The sequence below is a fragment of the Anastrepha obliqua genome, chromosome 5, assembly GCF_027943255.1.
Source record: "Anastrepha obliqua isolate idAnaObli1 chromosome 5, idAnaObli1_1.0, whole genome shotgun sequence".
Taxonomy (NCBI): Eukaryota; Metazoa; Arthropoda; class Insecta; order Diptera; family Tephritidae; genus Anastrepha; species Anastrepha obliqua.
Window position 1 is genome coordinate 82,899,951 of NC_072896.1, and position 22,812 is coordinate 82,922,762.

General features: G+C 38.6%; 1 protein-coding gene across 4 annotated transcripts in view; it reads left to right on the forward strand.

The window, feature by feature from the left end:
* The window catches only part of LOC129248306 (protein drumstick), a 62,819-nt gene that overhangs the window by 15,240 nt on the left and 24,767 nt on the right, over window positions 1–22,812 (forward strand). Inside the window, exon 1 of one of the 4 annotated variants that reach the window (XM_054887800.1) lies at window positions 8,681–9,422. The exons of 1 other annotated variant lie outside the window; for it this stretch is intronic. The gene's annotated coding sequence lies outside the window, so the exon portion shown is untranslated. Of the gene's footprint in view, window positions 1–8,680; window positions 9,423–12,683; window positions 12,753–12,850; window positions 13,125–22,812 lie in introns of those variants that run through there. 2 more of the 4 variants (XM_054887803.1, XM_054887801.1) reach the window with 2 other exon arrangements.

Sequence of the window (22,812 nt, forward strand, 5' to 3'; positions counted from 1 at the left end):
TTAAGTTATCTGTTCCATTTTTGTTTTAATTTGCAGATTGATCTTTAAAATGTATTAAAATGGATAACTGGGACACGCAAACAAGAATTTGGATAGTCCGCCGCTATCACGCACTGGAGTCCGTAGTTTTGGTACAGATAGAGTACAGGCGGATGTTTGGCGGCGATCCCTGGTGAATAATTTTGCTGAGCAAGGAACAGTCGCAAGAAGGCCTTATCATCGAAACCCACCAGTTCGGACGGCGGAAACGATCGCTGCTGTAGCTGCAGCTATACAAAGCAATCCAAGGGTTTCAACAAGAAGCTTATCTGCTCAACTTGGTGTCAGCCGACAGTCTTTGCAAACAATAATGCACAAAGATTTAGACTTATTTCCCTACAAAATTCAAATGGTTAACAAACTGAATGCAGCAGACTTGCCGATTCGCTTGGAATTTTGCCAGAAGATCCTGCAAATGGTGGAAGAAGACCAAAACATGTTAAACTGCCTTTTCATGTCTGATGAGGCCCATTTCGATTTAAACGGCAATGTGAACAAACAAAATTGTCGAATATGGAGTACTTCTAACCCACAGATACTCCACGAGACGGAATTGCATCCTCTTCGCGTGACAGTGTGGTGTGCGGTTTCTTCACGCTGTATTGTCGGGCCTTATTTTTTTGAAGAAAATGGTCACACCGTTACGGTTACTGGAGTTCCTTTCAACTCTGTGTGGTTTCAATAAGATGGGGCAACGTCTCACATAGTCCAGACTGTTATGACAGAGTTGCGACGAAAATTTCCCAATAAACTGATTTCAAGAAACTCCGAATTTCGTTGGCCCCTCAGGTCGCCTGACCTTACTGCACCTGACTTTTTCTTGTGGGGTTTATGTATTCAAGAAGTTTATAAAACAAAGCCAACAAATTTGGATGAACTAAAACAATCCATTCGGGCAACAATTGCGGCTATTCCTGTCGCAACTCTCAAAGCAGCAATGAACAACTTTTTACTAAGATGCCGCACTTGTGTCAACGAGCATGGGGGGCATTTAAATTCAATTATTTTTAAAACTATAATAGTTAAGCTACATTTAATAAAATTTAATGACCTTCAACTTGAAAAAAAAAAAAAATGAATTCCATACACTAAAAAAAAAGTTATTTGAGTTTCTTAATGTAGCAAAATTAATCAGCCACCCTGTAGTTCAAATAAGTTTTCGTGCGACACTAAACTCAACTTTGATAGGGAGACACTACGAGACACCAAAATGATAGAAAAAATTATTTCTAATAACGGTTGCCCCTCGGAAGGCAATGACAAAACCTCCAAGTGTATTTCTAGAAGTGCATATTTTTATAACGGTTTGAGTTCATTTATTTGTTTATTTTATTTTAAAAATCAAACCAATCAAGCCATTTTGCAACTCAAATTTTAGAAATCAATATAAATACAGATAGATGAAGCAACTGAATTTAAAACTTTTACAAAACTAGATCCAGATAAAGCGGAGTCAAGCAGGCTGCAATTGGATAAAGAATTATAGTCTCGAAGTGCACGAGCAATAGGTGCACTACGCGCAAGTTTAGTCTTAAAGTTTTCCCTATAAAAAGGGTGAAAATTCCGAATTTCCTACTTTGTGAAATATTAAAACTGATATGCTCATGTAATTCTGGATAGTCGACGATGTCATTAACAACACTGAAAATAAACGAAAGTGAAAGGACTGCCCTCTTTTCTAGCGATTTTGAATTCAGCTAAGCTACAGCTAAGCTGTTTATAGGCACATAAAATTCAGATGCATTGTGACTAATGAAAGAATAAAATATATGTGACCACTGAAGGGAAATTTTGTATCGAATAAGACTCCAAGATCCTTAAACCCTTTTACACTTTGTAGTACAGCATTAGAAATGGTGTAGGATGTGTTGAAAATATACTGACGACTCGAAAATGTTAAATGAAAACATTTTTTAATATTCAAAGACAGACAGACAGCCCTCATGCGCCATTAATGAGGATTCTTCAAGTCGAGTTGAAGCTTCTGAGCATCCACTGAGTTCTTAACAGATGAGAAAATTTTTAAATCATCCGCGCAGAGCAAGAAATTCGAAAAGGAAAAACATTTACTTATGACAAAAAGAAGTGGCGCTAAGCTGCTTCCTTGGCGGACGTGAAGTAGCAACACAATGGTTCGATAAAACTCCATTGATTTCTACCACACACCGTCTGTCCGTCAAATATGACTTAAGCTATTGCAGAAAGTGGAGTGAAAGTCCAAGCAAGTTAATTTGTTTACTAGAAGCTCGTGCGACTCTTTGTCAAATGCCTTAGGGAAGTCAGTGTAAATGCGATCAAGTTGGAGTCCTTTCGAAAACGATGAATTAGTAGCTGTAGAATGGCCAGTTACAAAACTATGTTAGTTTGGGTTATTTAAAGACTTAACCGCAAAATAAATGTTGTCCTTTACAATGCATTCAAAAAGTTTTCAAGCATCTCTATAGCTTGGAAATCGGCCTATAATTACGATTTATTTTAAAATTATTTCAAAATATTTACGAATTACTTAAAAAAAAGTGATGATTGAGAATTTCCATTCATTTAAAAAAGTGCCCGTAGATAAAGATTTGTTAAAAAATATTCTAAAGAGAACTTGCCAACGCTGGACAATTGTTGAACCAGATAGCTGAAAGACTGTAAGATGAGATGCGCAAACTGCCAAAATTTAGAAATAAAAATATCTCGGATGCAAGGCCAGGAGACACCACATCAGCCGACACCTAATTTGACATAAAAAACTCTGCTAATAAGTTAGCTGCTTCTGCAAGTGTACTTGAAAATTTATCCTCCAAAATCACCGAGGCAGGTAGACTCGAATTCAACTTTTACGATTTGAAAAAATTCCAAAACGACTTCGTTTTCGAAAAGCACATTATTAAATTTCTTTTGAAAATGCTTGTATTTTACAAAAAGTGACTGATTACTAAAATTCTGCCGGTCACGCTTCTATTAGAAAGCCTTTATAACATGGAATGTTTAAGCGTTTGTAGTTCCTTTGAAGATACAAAAGACAAAAAAAATTGGTTCTGATTTAAGAACGTTATTTTAGTCTTGCCATATATACTGTGACAAATTTTACAATGCATACGGCGAGAACAAATTCGTAGAAAAAAAATCCGTTATTTTTGTTTTCTTTGCATTTCAAAACTGTGGTAAAAGTGCAAGTGAGAACTAAGAATTGCCGACTAAAAATCTAATATTTCGACAATTTTGGTATACCGCGCGATCAGTCGTTTTTCCCAAACGTCTGAAACGACAGACAGACGAAGAAGTGGTCGTGCTCACGTGGTTCGAATTAGTGGAGCCATAAAAGCCGTTCGAGAAATAATTCGCAGAAATCCCCTTTGCAGCAGAAAATCATGTCCAGGGAAATGAATGTATCGACGAGATCTATGTCAAGACTATTGATAGATGATCTCCACATGAAAGCCTTCCGCCGCTCAACTGGTCAATTTTTCCACAACGCGCTTGAAAAAATTAGGCTCGACAGATGCAAGCAGCTGCTTCGGTGTCAGGTGGTCAACGGTCATGAAAATATTCTCTTCACATGCGATATAATTTTTGCTGTTGAAAAATCTTTAATAAGCAAAACGACAAAATCTATGCTAGAACTTCTAAAGACGCAAAAAATGTTGTTCCAATGATTCAGCGTAGCCCCCATACAGCCTCCGTAATGGTTTGGTGGGGAATGTCTTGTGAAGGCGTTACATCTCTTAAGTTCCGCGTAAAAGGGGTTAAGGCTGAGGCAAAAGAGTGTCAGGAAGATGTCTTAGAAGGAAGGCGTGGTGAAGCAGCTGAGCAGTACTCTCTTCAATGGAGAGCGTTGGATGTTCCAGCAAGATTCCGCTCCAACTCATAAGGCAAAACCCACCCGGCAGTGGTTAAAAAACAAAATTCCTGGGTTCATTGCCGCAAAAGATTGGCCGCCTGGATGTCCAGATCTGAATCCGTTGGATTACAATTTGTAGTCGGAATTGGAGAACAATGCACGAGCCTCAAACAATCTTTGGTTCGAGCAGCGACTTTAATATCCATGGAAACCGCGCGTGCTGCAGTAGCTGAATGGTCTAATCGTTTGAAGGCTTGTGTAAAAGTAAATGATGGCAATTTGCAATGAAAATTAAAAAAAAATTTATATTGGCATGATTAAATTAAACTAACTTCATTAAAAAAAGTCTCATAATTTCTTATCTATAATAGACTTAACTTGTAACAGTACTTATGGCAGGACTAAGTATACAAGGACTACAAAAATTCCTTAAGGATGTTCCCGGTGATCAACAATTGCAGCTAATATTGAAAACCAAGAAAAAGTTTTGTAGAATAACTTCAAGTCGTACACCACAAAAAGAAGGAGGAGCTCAAACACCCATTAAGGGCGTAAGCGCCAATTTTATATAATTTTTTATGTGCCGTTTACGTTTTTTCTAATAATGATAGGACTTATGCTTAATTTTATGAATGCTTCAATATTTTTGCAGTTATGATGGTTTTCTTTCCTTCACTCAAAAAACCTATTATAATTAACTCTTATTTTGAAACTTGCTTGTAATTAAATACAGATTATACAGTAGGGCGGGTCGATTTAAAAATCGCTCATTGCTCTGTGAAAATCGTATTCTAGGGATCAAAATAAGAAACTTTACCGAAGGAACCATACCTCTACGAATTCTGATGTCCCCCAATTTGGGTCGAACTTTTGGGTAGGGGCAAATTTTGAAAAATCCCACTTTGACCCATTTAGAGTGCTCCAATTGAGTCCAAATGTATGACCGACCCCTACTAACTTTGGACGGCCGAGCCACCCATGCCAGTGGCACACCCCCTGGAACTCCCCTGGGGGGTTCCCCATACAATCATTTCAAAATATCACCATTTTTGGCCTTTACATGAGAAAAGAAATTAAAAAGTTCGACCCAAATTGGGGGACATCAGAATTCGTTTTAGAGGTATGGCTTCTTCGGCAAAGTTTCTTATTTTGATCCCTAGAATATGATTTTCACAGAGCAATGGGCGATTTTTTTGCCTCCCCACAAATCGACCCGGCCTATTATACAGACATTTCAAATTTACTACTGGAATTTGTTTGGCCGATATTTCGGTAGTCACATTCCTGCCTACTGAGTCCTGCTATAATTATTTGTTTGCATACTTTTTATGGGAGATAATCGAAAAATTTGCATTTTCATACTTGTTGATGCATAAATTAAACAATTTTTGGCATATCGAGAATTCTATGCGCACAAATCATTCCTAAAAATTGCATTATAAAACGAAACAAAGGTGAAGACAATTTGTAAATTTGTTTCCATATCGTAATGCAATTTATGGTAATTATTTGTTCACTTGGAATTCACGATAAGGATCTTTAATTCAGAAATAGCTTGGGGCCAGGCACATCGGCAAGTGAAGTATAGATTAACAAAAATCCTAAAACTTTTTAGTTACGATTAAAATTGAACGAATATAAGTCGAAAAGGGAATGTGTAAAGAAACCTCCTAAAGGTAAATACAAATACATATATAAATACGGAATTTCTTGAATGGGTATCTTCTTTCATTCATACTTTAAAAATATGCAGTTTTGAAATGTTACTCTATGTATGTACATATGTATGTCGGTATGTATGTGGGTTATCCACACAAATCTTTGAACATATTTACGCTGCCAAAGCAATATAGATGCGATAATAATGGCGATATTCTAAGACGACAGTAAAGCGTATTTATTCTGTTGTAGATACTTGTGAAGGAAAATTCTAGAGTTGTAAGAAAATCAAATAAAATAATGAGTAAAAATAAAAATAAAATAAAACGAAGCAACTTTATGGGCAACCAAAAAATTCACAAAGACAATTTATTTATTGAAGTTTGCCGACAACTTTGCCAGCAATGTATGTATGTATGTATGGACGTGCATATATACATATCTATGTGTGTATGTATATAAGAAGATAAAGTTTCACACAAAAAGAATGCCGAGCCAACGAAATGAGAAGGGAAATGTATACAATACACAAACACACCAACGTACGTGACACATTCGCAGTATAAAAGCGGAGCTATTTTTATGTACATATTTTGAAAAACAAACAAGTATATACTTACATATAAGTATATTTATATAACTCAGTATATAGAAAAGCATTTGCATTCAGTTTTTCATATGAATTTAGTTACTTGCCTTTGTGAGGACTGCCAGCATGGCGACACCCAAAGCTCACAGTCATATACACATAATTTTATGCGAGTATGCACAAAATTTGATGAACATTTTCGGGGATAAAAATATGTAAGACAATCTCGCAACGATTGCTGACATTGCCATGAAATCGCGGCCACTGCGTAACGCACAGCAGAAGCACAAAATGCTTACGACAATGCCTTCCGGACACGCTGCCGCAACTGCTGATGTCAAAGCTTCTCCAGTTGACTTTCCAACTCGCTCACGCTGAAGCGTATCCAGTCAAACAACTCCCGTGTACTCGTTCACACACAGGTAGATATGTGCATATGTATGTAAACATTTGTGTACACGGTATACATATATGCAAGTAGTGGGATATCTTTGTTGCTGTACTTCTTGTTGGCCCCACTAGACACTATGCGCTGAATGTGGGTTTTTCTACCGCTTTTTCCTTCATTTTATAGCCTGTCTTACTGTTTTGCTCCGAATTTAGGGCAACAGCAGTGATGGCGACTGCTGATTGGCTGAATCGTGCAGTACCGCCCCCTCGAAAATGGAGCGCGGTTCGGGTGTTGACAAGATTGGCTATGAATGTATGCATGTGTGTGTATGTGAGTGTGGGCGCGTTAGTAACAGAACTTGCTTTTAAGAGGGTGGTGGTTATGCAGCAAATAAAAGTCCAAAACAAAAAAAGACCAAACAAAGTGGATGCCAACAATAAAAATGCAAATATATATATGCAATAGCAACTCTCCAATGCTGTGCATATGCAAGTGTATGTATGTGTGTGTATGTATCAAAAGGAGTTACATATGCATGTTCGGTTGGAAAAAATATTCCACGTAAGCAAAAGCAGTAGCACTGCGTTGACTTCTCCTCCAAGATCGGCAGTGGCCGCACGAGCGCCCAACAAACGAAAGAGATGGCGAAAGCGCTGTAGCGCTGTATTGCTACTGGTCACCACCACCACCAGTAGCAGTTGGAGCAGTCAAATACACAGCCAAAACTTCTTTCACCAAATATGCACCAACCTTACCAACACAAACAAATTCTACTCTTTTTTTGGCGCTCCATTCATCGGCTGCCGCCGTCAGCGGCGCAGCAAAACAATTTGCTGAACTTTCACTTGTACGTCGCTGCTGCTGGCACTGACTGCTGCTTAATTAAAATGTCCAACGTGCATACGTATCTATATATGCCCAAATGTATAGCACAACTGTGATGCTTTACTTCATAAACACGAAGCAACAGCAGCAGCAGCAGCAGCCGTGATTCATACGTAGCTGGCGCTGCAGCCGCTGGCAGCAAAGTTGATCCCTGCTATGGGGATTTCTGGCACTGCTTGCCCTGACTTTGTGCTTTTGTTGCTGCTGCGGTCACAGTAGCGCGCTATTTGGCCGTAATTACCACAACTCGGACGGCGCTTAGCCACCGTGATACGAGTACAAGGCAAAAGGGATACGCCCCTTAGCGCATCATAGCGGCGAAACGCCAAAAAGCACGCAATACACACGCACTCAAATTGGTTAGAATATTTGGTATTTGCGTTGGTATGAGTGTGAATAGCTTCCCTAAAAACTACCTGTGCTGACGAGTACGCGCGGCAAAACTGCTCAACACAGTTTTGAGTTCGACTCTTCGCTATTCTGTAGCTCAATCAACACACACACACACACATATCAATGTTGGGCGACGCGCTCATCCACCGCTGCGCATGCGTATTTGCAAACAATAGACGCTCTTAAGTTGGAATGCGCGCTTGGAGTTTTTGGTGAGCGCGCGTCGTGAGTGAGTTAAGTGGACGAGTGATTGAGCTGGAAATGGAGTGTGTTTGCACTGGAGTGCTGACAAGGTGGTTGGCTGGTGGTTGATGCTTGTGCTGATGTTACTGGTGTTGGTGTAGTAGCCGTAGTGTCTGCCTGCCCTGCACAGCCCGCATGCCATTCATGGCATCAACGTCAGCGGCGATAGCAACAGCATCTGTGCATCTCATTCGCGCGCGCGTAGTTGGCCCAAGTGCCAAGCGTATTATTTTGTAATTATTTTTGCCTGTTTTGCCTTGATTCTGCTGCTGGTGTTTTTCAGTGTACACACGTTTTGTAGTTGTAGCTCCGTTTTAGAGCATTGGTGATGATGCCTTTATGCCGAAGCGGTCGTTGTGCATACACACATACATATGTACACATTTCTTCTTGCCTTAAGTGGATGGCCATTGCTGCTCGTTTTTTTTTTTGCTTTTTCTAACTTTGGTGCTGTCTTGATTTTTGAATTTCAATGAATGCAGAGTTAAAGGATACCACAACGAACGGGGCACCAACAACAACATGTAATTGGAATTGTGGTAGCCAACCAATGAACCAACTGCAGCAACAACAAAGCCAAGCGTAATGCGCTTTTTGGCGAAGGAACGACGACAGGCGGACGCATGAAGTCGCAGCAGCAGCAGCAGCGACAACCGCGAAAGCAACTGCCACCATCACCACCACCACCATCACCAACGCCATCAGCACGATCAACGGTGTACGGGTGTACGGCTACACAGCTGGGCAAGGCGATCGCCAGATCTTCGACATGCGACTGCATGAGGCAAGCGGGTAGCGGCAAGAAGCAAGAGGAAAGAGCAATAAGAAAAGCAAGGCAATAGCAAGGCAGAAGCAGAAAGCAGAAGCAGAAGCCGCTCCGCGTTCAACACAGGCAGCTGTTAACTATCAAGCTGAAGTTTCGATCGTAACTTTGCAGTTCACTATAGCGCACGGAAGCGTTCGGAAGTGAAATATATTTTATTAAATAATATTAAAGCAGTTGTATACCTGAATACGCCTAGCCGAGATCGCGCCGCTTAACACGCACGCAATATCATCATCATAAAATAATATAACTTGACAAAAGCGAATCGCCGTTTTTTTCTCAAGTTTGCCGTACATCTTGTTTCCGATTGTGGCAATAAAATCGAGACGGTTTCTTGAATTGAGTGTCTGCAATTACCAGCAGATAAAGAAAGGAAAGTTTTTTATGATTTCATGTTTTTTAATTGCACGTCACTAAGAAATATTCGTGTGTGGATAAAATATAGAAATATTCATAAACGTAAAAACGACTTTAAACCGACGGCAAACACTACGCAACATTGGGCATTGCAGTTTATATTATATTTTCTGCTGAATTGATTATTTGCAGTAAACTCAAAGAATTCTTGGTAAGTTTTTCACATTTTTGTTAACTTTAAAATATTCCCCTTAGCAAACGTAGTGAAATGCCGTGCGTTAAACAGCTGCAGAAGCTGCTATTGGCTATGCGCTACTACAGTTACGTGCGCCTATTTCCGATTGGCACACCGTGGCGGTGCGTAACGTCTGACCAATGGTAGCTGCCACTAATACAGAGCACTGGGACTGATTGTGTCCGCTTTGCAGGTGTTTGAAGCATGCGCTGTGCGTGTGATTTTGTGGTAGCCGATCACAGCTGACCACAGTCGCATTCTTTATACACAAACCGCATAAAACAAATCGCTGCAATTGACCGCAAGCCGACAGGGCGACGTAATAAAATCAAGATCACTGCTCACAACGGTTGCTTTGGCGTTGAGCAAATTATGTTAGTAATTTAAATGGCGAATGTCAAGAACGACGTCAAAGCAGCCGTCTCTACCGAATCAGCAATCATCGTTACGGCGCACGGTGTGACAAATTTGCAAAAAAGGGGTTTTGAAAAACGCATTGTGCACGCACAGACATAATATTAGCTTAGTGGGATAGGGGCAGTATTTCCAAGCATTACTTATTTCTGTGTAGTTGAGATGTCTAAAGGTAGCTTTTGTCGAGAAAGCTAAATAGTGCAGCAATTTTATAGATATATATTACATATTTGGTTTTTTGGAAATTACATTCTGAGTTGAGATTTCTAGAAATAACGTTTTTCCAGAAAGTTAAATATTGCTAATAATTTTATAGAAATACATATTTCGATTTCTGGCAATTACATTCTGAGTTGAAATCTCAAAGGAATATATAACTATAAAAACCTAATTGTATAAAAAAACACTGAGATCATTAAAATTGTAGGGAAAAATTATTTTTCTCTTCATTCTACTCATAACGATTTACATTTCAATATGTGAGGTACACTCTATTATGTCTGTTTCAAATGAGAATGTCATCAAAATGTATAATTTATTAAGGAATAAAAAACAAAAAATGGGAGGGACGTGTGAATGTTTGGTTTTTCAGTTAGAGTTAATTTCAAAGGGTCATTTACTTTCGTTATTTGAAGATGTTATACCATTAGATCAATTCAAGAGTGATCAATTGTTCCTGAAAATGAAAAACCAAAGCTTTAAACAATAACGGTATAATTTTTTCGTAAATTGTTATTATTGAGCACTTGAACGCAGTTTGTGAAAAATAAAATAAAGCAGTTTTGTTAAAATTTCGCATAGTTGATAGTGATAAATTATGCACATCGATCTTAATTTTAATTTTGATTATTAATGATTTTTTTTTTAATTTTGTAGAAGCGTTGTACCATTGCACTTAGTATATATCCGTCTTAATAAACGCTCAATAAACCATATTTTTCATCAGAAAAAACTCATTCAGAAAAATGTATAAGATTTTATTACCAGTACTTTGAGACTTTTTCTCAGTGTAAGTTATAATATAAATATTCCAAATAAATAAAAAAAAAAGAAAAAAGAATAAAAATTACTTAAAGTATTAACAGCCTCAAGCTATAAACTATTGTTTAACATCCACTGCTATATCTTAAAAAACAAAAAACAAAAATTTTTATTAGAAAAAATATTAAAAATTGGTAAAAGTATTAACAGCATCAAACCATAATATTGTGTTTAACATCCACTGCTTTTTTTAAATTGCATACATATGTAGATACTTTTTGTAAAATAAAAATTCTTTCTCAGATATATAAATATTATATGTGCAATATGATAATGACTAATGAAGTAAAATAAATGTTTGCATAACCCATAAAACGGCTGCATTAAAAATATCTAAAGTAAAACATTTTTACCTCTTAATCATTTAAAAGTATTTTTATAAAACAAATTGTATGGTTTTTAAAAAAATTGCATATTGTTCTAAAATTCTTTGTTCTGAGACATTATATAATCATTAAAAAATGAAATACTAAGACTTTCATTATTTAATTATTAAAAAAAAAATAATTAAATAGTTCTAATATTTTCTTATACTAAGCCTTTCATAAAATATATAATTGTTAAAAAAAATGTGATAGTTTTCTAACATTTTTTTCATTCGAAGCCCAAATCTCAATGAAATTGGTTTCCTTGATTTGCTTATTATTTAGTAGGTAATGCAATATTTGAAGCATTTCTCAAAATAAATATAATCAAGCATAACTATTGAAGTCTTGAAAAGCTGAAAACTAGAAATTATACATTGACCGACACACATCTGGAAACATTTCAATATATTTTTTGTTTAGTGAAAATTTTGATAGATATTTAAGTCAACTAAATCAAAATTATTTTAAAGTTTACTATGAGAAAGAAATATTTATATCGATTTTATTAAGAAAATAGAAAGCTTGCGATTTTTAAGCTCAACACCCTTCTAACTTTTTTGGTTCATTTATTTGATTTTATATTTATTTCATCACCTCCCAAACACTGATTTTAAAACTAATCGCGAAACTCACAAATTTTCAGCTCAAAATTCATTTAAGGTTTAATACGAAAAAATAATGAATAATCGATTTTATCAAGAAAATAGAAAGCTTGCGATTTTTAAGCTCAACATTCCTCTAACATTTATTACATTTTGTATGTATTTTAAAAACTTTTCATCACCACCCAAACACTGTATATCATGTTCGTTGTTGCTGCCCCGAGTAAGACAGTAGCAGCTGTATCTTCGGCTACCGGTCTTAAGCGCCTCCTTCCCAACCGATCGTACACGCACGAAGTGGCCCCTTAAACGCATTTCATCTGGACTTTGAAGTTCGGGCTTAGTTAGTCATCGGTGACTCGATTTACTAGCTACTTGATTGGTTGCTGGTCGTTCGGCCTGCTAGTAGCGCAGAGCTAGCCATTTGTGTTGGTATATCTGTACATATGCATGTGGAAGCTTTTGGGCTCTAAGTTATTCTTCGAGCAACAACAACAAAAAAGTAATGTAACACCAAACCTGCAAAAGTTCTGGCTTCTGTGGGTAGAAGGCGAGTTGATTGGTCTGTCCAGTGTGTCAGACTGCACTCGCAGTTACGCTCAAGTAGATCGCTCAATTTGTTACGCTCACAACGCACGCACGTACACACACAGAACTCTCACTCAATTCGGTAGTTGGCGGCGCACACAAGGCAGCGGCCGGCGCATCTGAGCAGCGCAGCGTAGCGCATCTCATTGAATTGTGTTCCGTACCGCATTGCAAAGTAACGCAACGCGGCGTTACTGAACATTCATACATCGAGTAGCAAACAAGCAAGTGAGCAGTGGCAGTAGCAGAAGCAGCAGCGTTGGCTTGCAACATCGGCACTTTCGCACCAAATTGTAAGTAGGTAGTTACGTATCTCATTGAAGTAGTCAACTTCGTGCCTTACCGACGTGCCTGCTCCACAGACCGTAATCTGTAGCAGAGTAGTAAGCAACCGTTTATTTTCGTCTCGCAGTTAGTTAAATTGCATCGTCGTTCACGTACGTTCACAATACAACAAACGCTTAAGCAAAGTTATTTGCAGTTACATGCACCGATACTCGGGAACTCTGTGCATACATACCAAAGTGTTAACTAGTTTGCAACTTAAAGTTGAGTCGGTGTTTTTTCTTTTTACTAATATTAACGCATACTTAGTTATTGTGACTTATGAAATCTGTACAAAAAGCATAAGAAACTAGGTGTTTGATTCAGTGGCAATACACGCGGTAAGTGATTGTGAGCGAACAACATATGAAGTCAATTTAACTTAACTTATTATAGCAAACCACAATGTAAGTTCGGTGGTTGTGCAAATCACTGACGACCACCCTCTTTATACCTCCATACATACATATGTATGTATGTACAACAGCACTGTATCCCCACCACCATTGCAGCCATATTACAGCGGCTCTCTTTACGCATGCGCTACATCAAAGTGCCACTGTTTTAGCGCACCATTCGGGTTAAACGGGTGGTTCGGCAAATGTACGCCCATCCACGACGATACGACTTCTGAGTTACGCCACCAATGATTTCTTTTTTGTTCACTTATTTGTGTGAGTGGCGCTTTTCAGTTGCTTCTCCTTCTCCATGTCCATTTATGTTGTGTTGCGTTGGCTGCGGTTTAACCTCGTTCTGTTCGTGTTGTTCCGTTCTGTGTAAACAGTAGCCAGCCATGTGGCCATGTTGTTGCCGTTGTCGGTGTTGTTCTAACTATGCGCCTCGACGCTCTACAGACAACCGTCGTTTTTTAATGTGCTGCATGTTGTTGTATGTTATTTTTTCTGTTAAATGTTGTAGCTTATGTTGTAGCAGCTACCAGTTTTACGCACTGTTATTGGTGAATCCCCATCAAGTATGTTTTGTTGGCACTGTGAATGTGTTTGTGTGAAGTTCTTAGGCATTGTGGAGTTACTTATTAATGTAGTTCTCTAGCGCTTGCTCATTCGCACTCGAGTAGTTGTGTGGGGAACTAACTACTATGTATGCATATGTATAAGTCCACGCATAAGTGCTACTGTAATTGTTGGTAGTGGAGAAAAGGGTTGTGTCGTTGGAATGACTAGTTGTTGTTGGTTGGGAGTTTTAGCATTGGGAAATGGCGGATTTCGGTACATGTTGAGCGCAATTATAAATATTAATATGCGTGAATGGAGGCTTCTGCATGCAAGTATGCACTTGGATTTCATGGTTTTATTGAGCTGGCTAGAGGCAAAGGTGTCTAAAACCTTATTCTGCACATGAAGAAAAAGTGTTTTTACTTATTTTTATTTCAAAAAACTTACATAATAATTAAATTATAAGGTAAACTGAAGCAAACGCTGCGCTAGCACCAAAGGCTTTCGCCTGATGAAGAAAATTAGTTTTCAGGTGTAAGAAGAATTCAGTCTTCAGCTTTCTCAAGGATTTGCTTTTGACACTGATATAATATACTGCAGACATGCTTTCATATTTCTGTCAAGAAATTTCGAGTAAGTGACAAATTATTATATTAAAATATAAAATAAGACAATATTTTATAAGAAGTGGGAAAAACCTAAAAATATATAAATATTCAAGTACATAAATGCATATGTCTGAGCAAAATTTATAATAAAAAATAAAAAAAATTCTGATGTGGGAAAAAACTAAATCCAACTTACAATGTAACAAATAGAGGCATTTAGTCGCATGGAATTAAAAAAAACTCGCCGTTTTCTTCAGTATTATTTTCTAAAATTCTTTCCACCATGGGAGTTAAATTTCTGTGTGTAGATATTTGCGCAATTCCACCGCTTGCAAATCTTTAATATGTTTTGAGAACTCGAAGTAATGAAAATTACTCTTCATGAGTGGGAGTTCTGACACTGAAGATAGCAAGTAGAAAAAATACACTATCTGTTGTAAGTAAAAAGTTCTAAAACGAAAATAATTGTAAATTTTTGAAGTGGTACACGATTTTATTGTTTTTGTTTTCTTGCCAGTTTTAGTTTGATTTACACAAAAAAAAATATTTATTTTGAAATTGAAAATTATTTATTTCAAATTCAATTTTTGGTATGCGACAGTGAGAATATTGTATAGTAACTTTGTACCTTAAAGGGTATCGGTGGCCTAGAGCTCAAAAATTTAGGTTATTTTCAGGTTTTTTTTAAATAAAAAAATGGAAAACTTTATTTATGATATTTTTTAGGCTTTTTATTTAACTTATTATACATACAAAAATTAAAAAAAATTACTTGGTTTTTTATTTAGACTTTGAATATCAAAAAAAAGAAGAAAAAAAATGATCAAAAATTGCCTTCGAGGTCAATTACTTAATATAATTTGCCTCGTTGTGCCACCATGGGGTTCTGTAAATAAAAATTTGATATAAAAAATAAATGCTTCGTACCAAAAAATCAGCAAGTACAAGTTTGTATTAAAACCAAAAATAATATTCATATCAATAATCAATATTTATCTTCATATTAAAAATTTTTGCACAATTTTTAGCTATTAAATGAATAAATAAAAAAATAAAAATTTGAGGGCTCGAAATTGACTTAAGAGTGGACTATTCTCCTTGGATTTTTTTTGTAGAGCTCGATTCGGCTATGAACGAAGTCGAAAAAAATTTACCCACTCTAATGTACAATACATATACTAGGTGGTTCAATAAGTTTTGCGGTTCGATAAGAAAAAACACATTTTAATGGTTTGAGAACACTTTATTATTCAGTATAGTCTCCCTGAACATCAACACTCTTCTATTAACGAGATTCCAATTTATTAATTCCATCCCTGGAGTGAGTATCTGTAAGAGCTGCAAAATACGTTCCCACGGCAGTTATGACCTCATCATTTGATAAAATGCGCTTTCCACGCAATCATTTTTTTAGGTTTGGAAACAAAGGGATGTCGCTAGGGGCCAAATCTGGTAGATACGGGTGATGCTGTAAAAATTTAAACTTTAATTTATGGCGTTTAGCCATTAACGAAATGCTTCTCATATGAAGAGTGCATTGTCCTGATGAAAAATAATTTTTTTCGTTTGCAAACTGGATTTTTTTTACAAATTTTTTTTTTCAGCAGATTTAAATCGTTACAATAATATTCAAAACTTATTGATTTACCAGTTTGCAAGTAATCGCGAACAAAATTCCTTTCGCCTCCTAAAAAACTAACATCTTCTTGGCTGATTTCTGGACACGCACTCGTTTCGTAGGCGAAGAACCAGGTTCACACCACTCTTTGGCCTCTTGTTTTGATTTAGGATCATGGTGATAGGCCCAAGTCTCATCAATAGTCATGAATCGATGCACAAAATCCACTTCATTCATTCGAACACGCTCAAAATGTTGCTGAGGAAGTCGTATTCTAACGTGTTTTTGTTCGATTGTTCGCGAATGCGGCATCCATTGTGCACACAGCTTTCTAGAACCCAATACTTCAGTTAAAATATTGCTTACACTGCCCAATGAGATGCCTAGAGCTTCTACTACATCTCTTTCAGTCACTCGACGATTTTCCAATGCGATATCTGTGTTTGGACATCCTTAAAGTGGATCGTCTTCAAGTCATGTACGACTACGTTTCAATTCAGCAATCCATCTTTTATTCATAAATTTACTTTGCTTTTAAATCTTCCGAAAATGAAAGTTCAATCACAGCAGTTTTCTTGGTTGAGGAACATAAGACAGTGGACCGGTATACAACGTGTGGGTCCCCTCTTGGAAGCAGCTCGAGACCGCGAATTGTTTTCAAATATAGTTCGAAATTAAAAAAAAAGAATTGTATTACTTTTAAATTGAATAATCGCTTACTTTCTATTACGAATAGCAAATAGAGAAGAAGAAGAATCACTGCTCGATACTTGATCTTTTCCATTTTAGAAAATACTGTGACACGTCGATAAAAGTACTGGCTAACCCCAACGCCCTCTATTATCGAACCGTAAAACCATTTCGCGAGTGTATCTTTTCGGCATAGCTCAGTGGATTTTGAAAACTGTTTCTGGCTTTTCCCCGCACTTTATATTGCAGATTATTTTATACCAAAAATTTAATTACATCTGTACTTCCTTAAAATCATTTCACTTTAAAAAGTATGCAATTTATAATTTCCAACAGCGCCACTCTCAGCTGTCGTTAGAGCTTGAAGTCGCCATTATTGTCTATAGCTTTATAATCTCATACGCAAATTCGTCTATTCAAAAATGCTAAAGGTGTCAAAGCAAGCTAAAAGTATCCCCGATTGATCCTTGCATTGGTGTGTCCACGTGTGTCACAGCACAGGTCTTGGTTGGCTGGCTTTCAAGGAGAAAAAAAGTAAAAAACAACCACATCTGAAATTCACCGATGATGATGATAAAAATCTAGTAATGCCCTCCTGTTTGTGCGTTCATACTTTTCTATTTGTATACTTTAACACATTTCTCTTACATACCTCGTAATGTCCATGCCTCATAACGCATTGTCTTTTCAATTTCGCCTCTTTCTTTGTTGTCCAGTTTTTCCAATTTTAATCATCGCCAAGGATTTGTGTTTGTGGAACAAGATTTTTTACACTCCATTATTTTCGGTTTAATCCCGTAATTCTAATTGTTGGCCGCATAAATACCTAGAACACACACACGCACACAATCACTTATATATGCACACACATACATGCATGCATGCAGTGCTCGTATGGCCATGCGTTTCATGTATGTGTGTATATGTGTTTCCTTGGAATTTTCGGTCATTAGCACAATTAGATTCGTTTCAGATTCAGATTCAGATTCAAAATCAGATTCAGCTCGTAATGAAGCGTTCGTGTCTGGGCTGATATGCGTGAGTCGGCCCTTTGGTTGTGCTCGTTGCGCTTATTGTCATTTTTTACATTTAATGGCACCTTGCCACTGCTGTCCGCCCTCATATCGCTCAGTGCAACAATAATTGTCCATCAAGCCACAGGGTTTTGTGTGGTTGCGTTGCAAGCGTGAGTGACAAAAAAACACAAAAAAACCAACTACAATAATCGGCTAGCAACTTGCTACGCAGTCATTGGCGTACCGCCTAAATTTTTATCGGCTGCAGGGTGTTAAAGTGTAACTTTTCTCGATTCCTGGAAAACGTAAACAAACTCATCGCATTAGTAGTGAAAAAGATTCTCAAAAACTAAAAAAAAAAAAAAGGCGAAACGGCCAACACAAATCCCGCATGTGTTGAATGGCCACTAAGTCGGTTTGTCGGTTTGTCTCACCTTGAGCGTACGGGGCGAGGCGGCATTAACCGCATTTTGACGCTCGTTGCAACACCTAAGGAGGAGCAGGATGAGTTTGCTTAAGCAGTCAAAGCCTTGGTGGCGCATTGTAGGGAGGACGACGACGACGCTGTTCGACGACTATCTGCGGCGATTTCAGTCTAAATCTAATTTCACGCGGCATTAACGCTACTCGATCTTGCAGATCATTTTTTTATGCATTTCTCGATTTTTTGCATTTTTCGATTTTACATTTAGCGCTTGCAATCCCTGCACACCGCCCCTCCTTCACACGCTCATCCTGTAATGTGTGACGCAGCGTGCAGCAAGCATTCCTTAATGGATTTTCCTGCTTCGAAGTAACGAAGACGAAGCAGCGCCCGCAGCCGTGCCAGGTAGGCAGTACGAAGGGCAAAAACAATAAAATCAATGACAACTAAAGCTGGAAATATTTTACATGGACCAGCGTCAGCGCATTAATACTTTCATACGTACATTCTTACATAAGCATTTGCATGCAAAACGCATTCGGTCGAAACCTCCGTTCATACGTACGTCACTCATCCGCTCGCTGCACTCACTTTCGCATGCGGGCAAATGCCGATTTCTCTCGGGCTGGGGATTGCCGACAATGCAATGTGTACAAAACACTAATTATTTGCACTGGGATTAATGAGATTAACGCAGCGGCGAGCGTTGCATGATTATACAACTCGCATGCACACACACACACACGCACACGTTACTCGAAGGGATACTTGCAAGTGTGCGCAGACAAGCTGTACCCCTTGCGTCAAGTAGTTGGCTACCACATGTGGCGGATTGGCGTGTAGGCTGTGTGTGTGGCATGCCACAACCTAGTAAGAACCTTTGTAAGTACGAAGTGTAACAGCACAAGAGTGATCACAACAGCAGCAGCAGCAGCCTTCAGTACATTGACTAATCGGATTTTGGCAATGTGTGCCTAAATACTGAGCCCGCTTGGATTGGTGCGCTTCCTGGTAGACATGCATACATACATAAATGCATACATACATACATACATACAAATGTACATATATACACACATATATGTACATTTTCATATGCTTTTTGACTTGATGCCACAAAATCCGTTGCAGTTGAAGGTATTAAAAATCAAGTAAGGATTTGAAACACTTTGCATTTCTTGCGGTTTACATGGCTCACACATTGCGATTTGCAGATTAAAATATTAAGACTTGACTGCAACAGTTTATGCTAGGAAAATCAATTTTCACAAAATTGCAAATCCGCATTTGTTTTGTAAATATTTGTGGATTTACAGGTGGTAGAGGTAGTAATGATGCGCAGTTGCTGTTTACTTGTTGGCGAAATGAGATTTGACGCTTTCGAGTTTTCGTGAGAAAAAATAGATTACGAGAAATTGTAAAGTCGGCTTAGAATCCTTCACAGCACAGTTAACGAATATTTGAATAAATTTGGCATACTTTACTCAATTTAGCAACTTTTACATCAACAAAAGGCTTTCAGCAGCACATCAGCCAGAGCAGGCAGGCGCTTTCGTTCTAACCTTTTTTTTGTGTTTTGTGCTTTTTTTGGGGAAAGGGAGAATAAAAATGGCATTTCGATTGATGCCATCCCGCCAACGATATGTGGGGCATGCTCTTACTAAAACTGACCACCCCTCTTCGGCTGACTTCCACCCGGTGACAGCTTTTGCACTATATCGAGGATGGAGCCATGATTGTGGCTATCAATCACAAAAGAAACCTCCGTCCAGGCTCTCTACCTATGACGAATGGAGGTTATACGTCGCTGTTAGTCTCCATTACTTTCGTTATGAAGCAGATGACACTTCGAAGGGTGCGATAATCTCATGTGCGTATGATATGTTCGCGAGTCGTTAAATCAAGCATCTGCCATCATTTTGTTTGGCAAACTTACATGTAGCATCCCAGAAATGTTTGAATTGCACATACTGGCAAATTTGTCTTCCTTGACGATCTTCCAAAGATCTTGGCTAACTCTATATAAAGGTCTGCATACTATCACCATTGCTCTTTAACATCGTCTTGGACATCGTTCATCGTTATAAAGAACCTCACAAGATCTGGAAGTGGGATTTTCTGAGGCCTCCAGGGCCGTCTTGCTAAGATCGACTATGCGTAGAATATTTGCCTGCGTTCACATACTTTTTCCGACTTGATAATCCAACTCCAATCAGTTCAGAAAGTCACTGCTAAAGTTGGGATAGTTTGCAATAATCCCTTAAACCAAAGTGAGGCGTATTAAAACCAAAATAAGCTGCGGTTGCTGATCGATGGTTCTCAGTCGGAGGAAGTGCAATCTTTTTGCTATCTTGGCAGTATCATCTCGCTGTCAGATGGCTCGAGCGAAGGCATCAAAACCCGCATTAGGAAATCTCTATCAAACATTTGGCTCCCTACGTCTAGTCTAAAAAGCATCACACAACTCGCAGCGCACAAAGCTGCCGAACATCAATTCTAATGTCAAATCATGTTTACTCTGTCTGTGAAACGTGGAATGCTCGGCCGATATAAACGCATTGTAAGTTTTTATTAATCAATGCCTTCGCAAAATCCTGAAAATCTTCTGTTCGAACACAATCTCGATTGCTGTTCTGTGGAAAGCAACTCAGCCAACCCCAATACTCCGTGAGATTTGCAGCAGAAAATGGAGCCGGATTGGTCACGCTCTTTGTGGACGCGGTGATGAACTAACAAGAGTCGTTATTGAGTGGAATTCTCAAGGTAACCGTAGACGAGGCAGGCCAGTGAACACTTTTTTCCTTGTTCACTCTTCGCAGGAGCATAGAGCCTCGACAATACTTCTCTTGCATTGGTTTCGTTAATCTATTTGATTTCTGACAGGGTAGGTGTAGATTAGTCTGCCGCTGACGCTATGGATTTATCCTGGAAGAAACTGGCTCAGAACAGATCTGAATGGAAGGAATAAATTTCATGGTGAAAGAAAAACAGAAACTAAAATGTTTATAATAGGGTTAGGTTAGTTTTTTGTGGTAGTCGGTTGAGAAAAGCCCACTCACTGAGGCCATGTAGGTCCGTCGTGGTACCACTGTGTAACACGGGAACGTTACCGTTAATTTTTCATGGAACTAGTTAGACTCTCTTATGAAGCATAGTATAGTTTTTATGTGTTGACTGGTAAACAATTCAAAATCTCTCAATCCCAAAGCGCAGATTTTGCTACCATTAACCCACAGCTCTTGGATGAGGACTACATCATGTCCACCGGCAGCCAAGCTGACAGAAAGGTTCACAGACGCGAGCCTAGAATGGTGCAGGTTTATTTGGATTAGTTTCATTTCAATTTATTCGCATGGTGACGTCGACGTGTTCCTCAGCGATCTGCTCACCCTCGGTGTCGTCAGCGAGAAGATCATCTTCGTAGAACCGCGGTCCCACACCAGTAAGCCTCCCTGAATCGGTTGAGTACTAACTGCTGGGCAACCGTTCTTCGTCACGACTGTTCGAGTCAGCTCTAACGGGCTCTTCACTCTAGTTCTAAAGCTGGCTGTTTATTTCGGGAAATCCGAGCGGTTGCGTCAAGGAACCCAAATCGGGCCTTTCAACCCTTTTTCGCCTGTGGCGTGAGTGTTTCGGTGTTGAGAAGCAACAATAGCTGCCTTCTCCCTTCTACTGGCTCCTCAATAAACTCTAACTGCCAATTATGTGTTGGCAGATCCCTGTTGCATAATCTAAAGATCTCTCCATTTTTTCCGGCCAGGATTCTATTCTTGGCCAGGATCCATACTAGAGCTCTTTGTCTGCTTGGAATTTCTCCTTGCTGACTTCGAGTTTGGCCACCGTCCTTTTTTTAAAGCTATTAAAAAAAAACAATAATTGGCGCGTACACTTCTGTTAGATGTTTGGTCGAGCTCCTTCTCCTATTTGTGGTGTGCGTCTTGATGTTGCTTCACAAATCGAGGGACTTACAGTTTTAAAACGACTCGAAATGGCGAATGGTTTTTATCATTTCTTCTATTTTTATGGCACCTGCCGAGGTGCGACCGCAATTAGAAACAATTTTTTCTATCATTTGCTGTTTCATGCATGGAGATTCAAATCTGCGCACTTCCGAATGGTAGTCACGCGCCAACCAATTCGGCTACGGTGGCCGCCTTGGTGCTACAGCTGTCACATTTACCTTTCGAAATTCTTTAGTTTAACAGACTTGCTGTAGGTCTAATGTAAGGTCTGATGCAGGCTAAGCATTTTACATTGCTTGGTGCAAAATATTTAACGGTATTAGCGATTCTACCACTTGGATGCGCTTTAAATATGTAACTCCAGCTTCTTTTGTTCAAAATGATCCAAAAAGTTGTACAAATTGATTTTAGGTTAGGTTAGCCAGGTTGCTTGGCTAAGACAAGCCACTCGGTGGCCCTAAGGGCTGTTTGTGATATCTGCATTTAATTTCCATCCCCTTCCTTAATCCCCTTCCAGGTCTTCAAAGAAATAATCGCCAACATATTCGGCACGGCTTCTTTGAAGTGCAGAATATTCATAGAGGAGGTGTTGCACCGACTCAATTTCTTCTACATCTCCACAGCTCCTGCAGAAGTCATTGTGAGGTACAGCCATTCAATGGCTAGGGTGCCAGTAGTGCCCCATTATAACACCTGTGCGGGCACTGGTAGTTGATCTGTGGCATTTAAGCAGACATTTTGTCTTTTTAAGATTC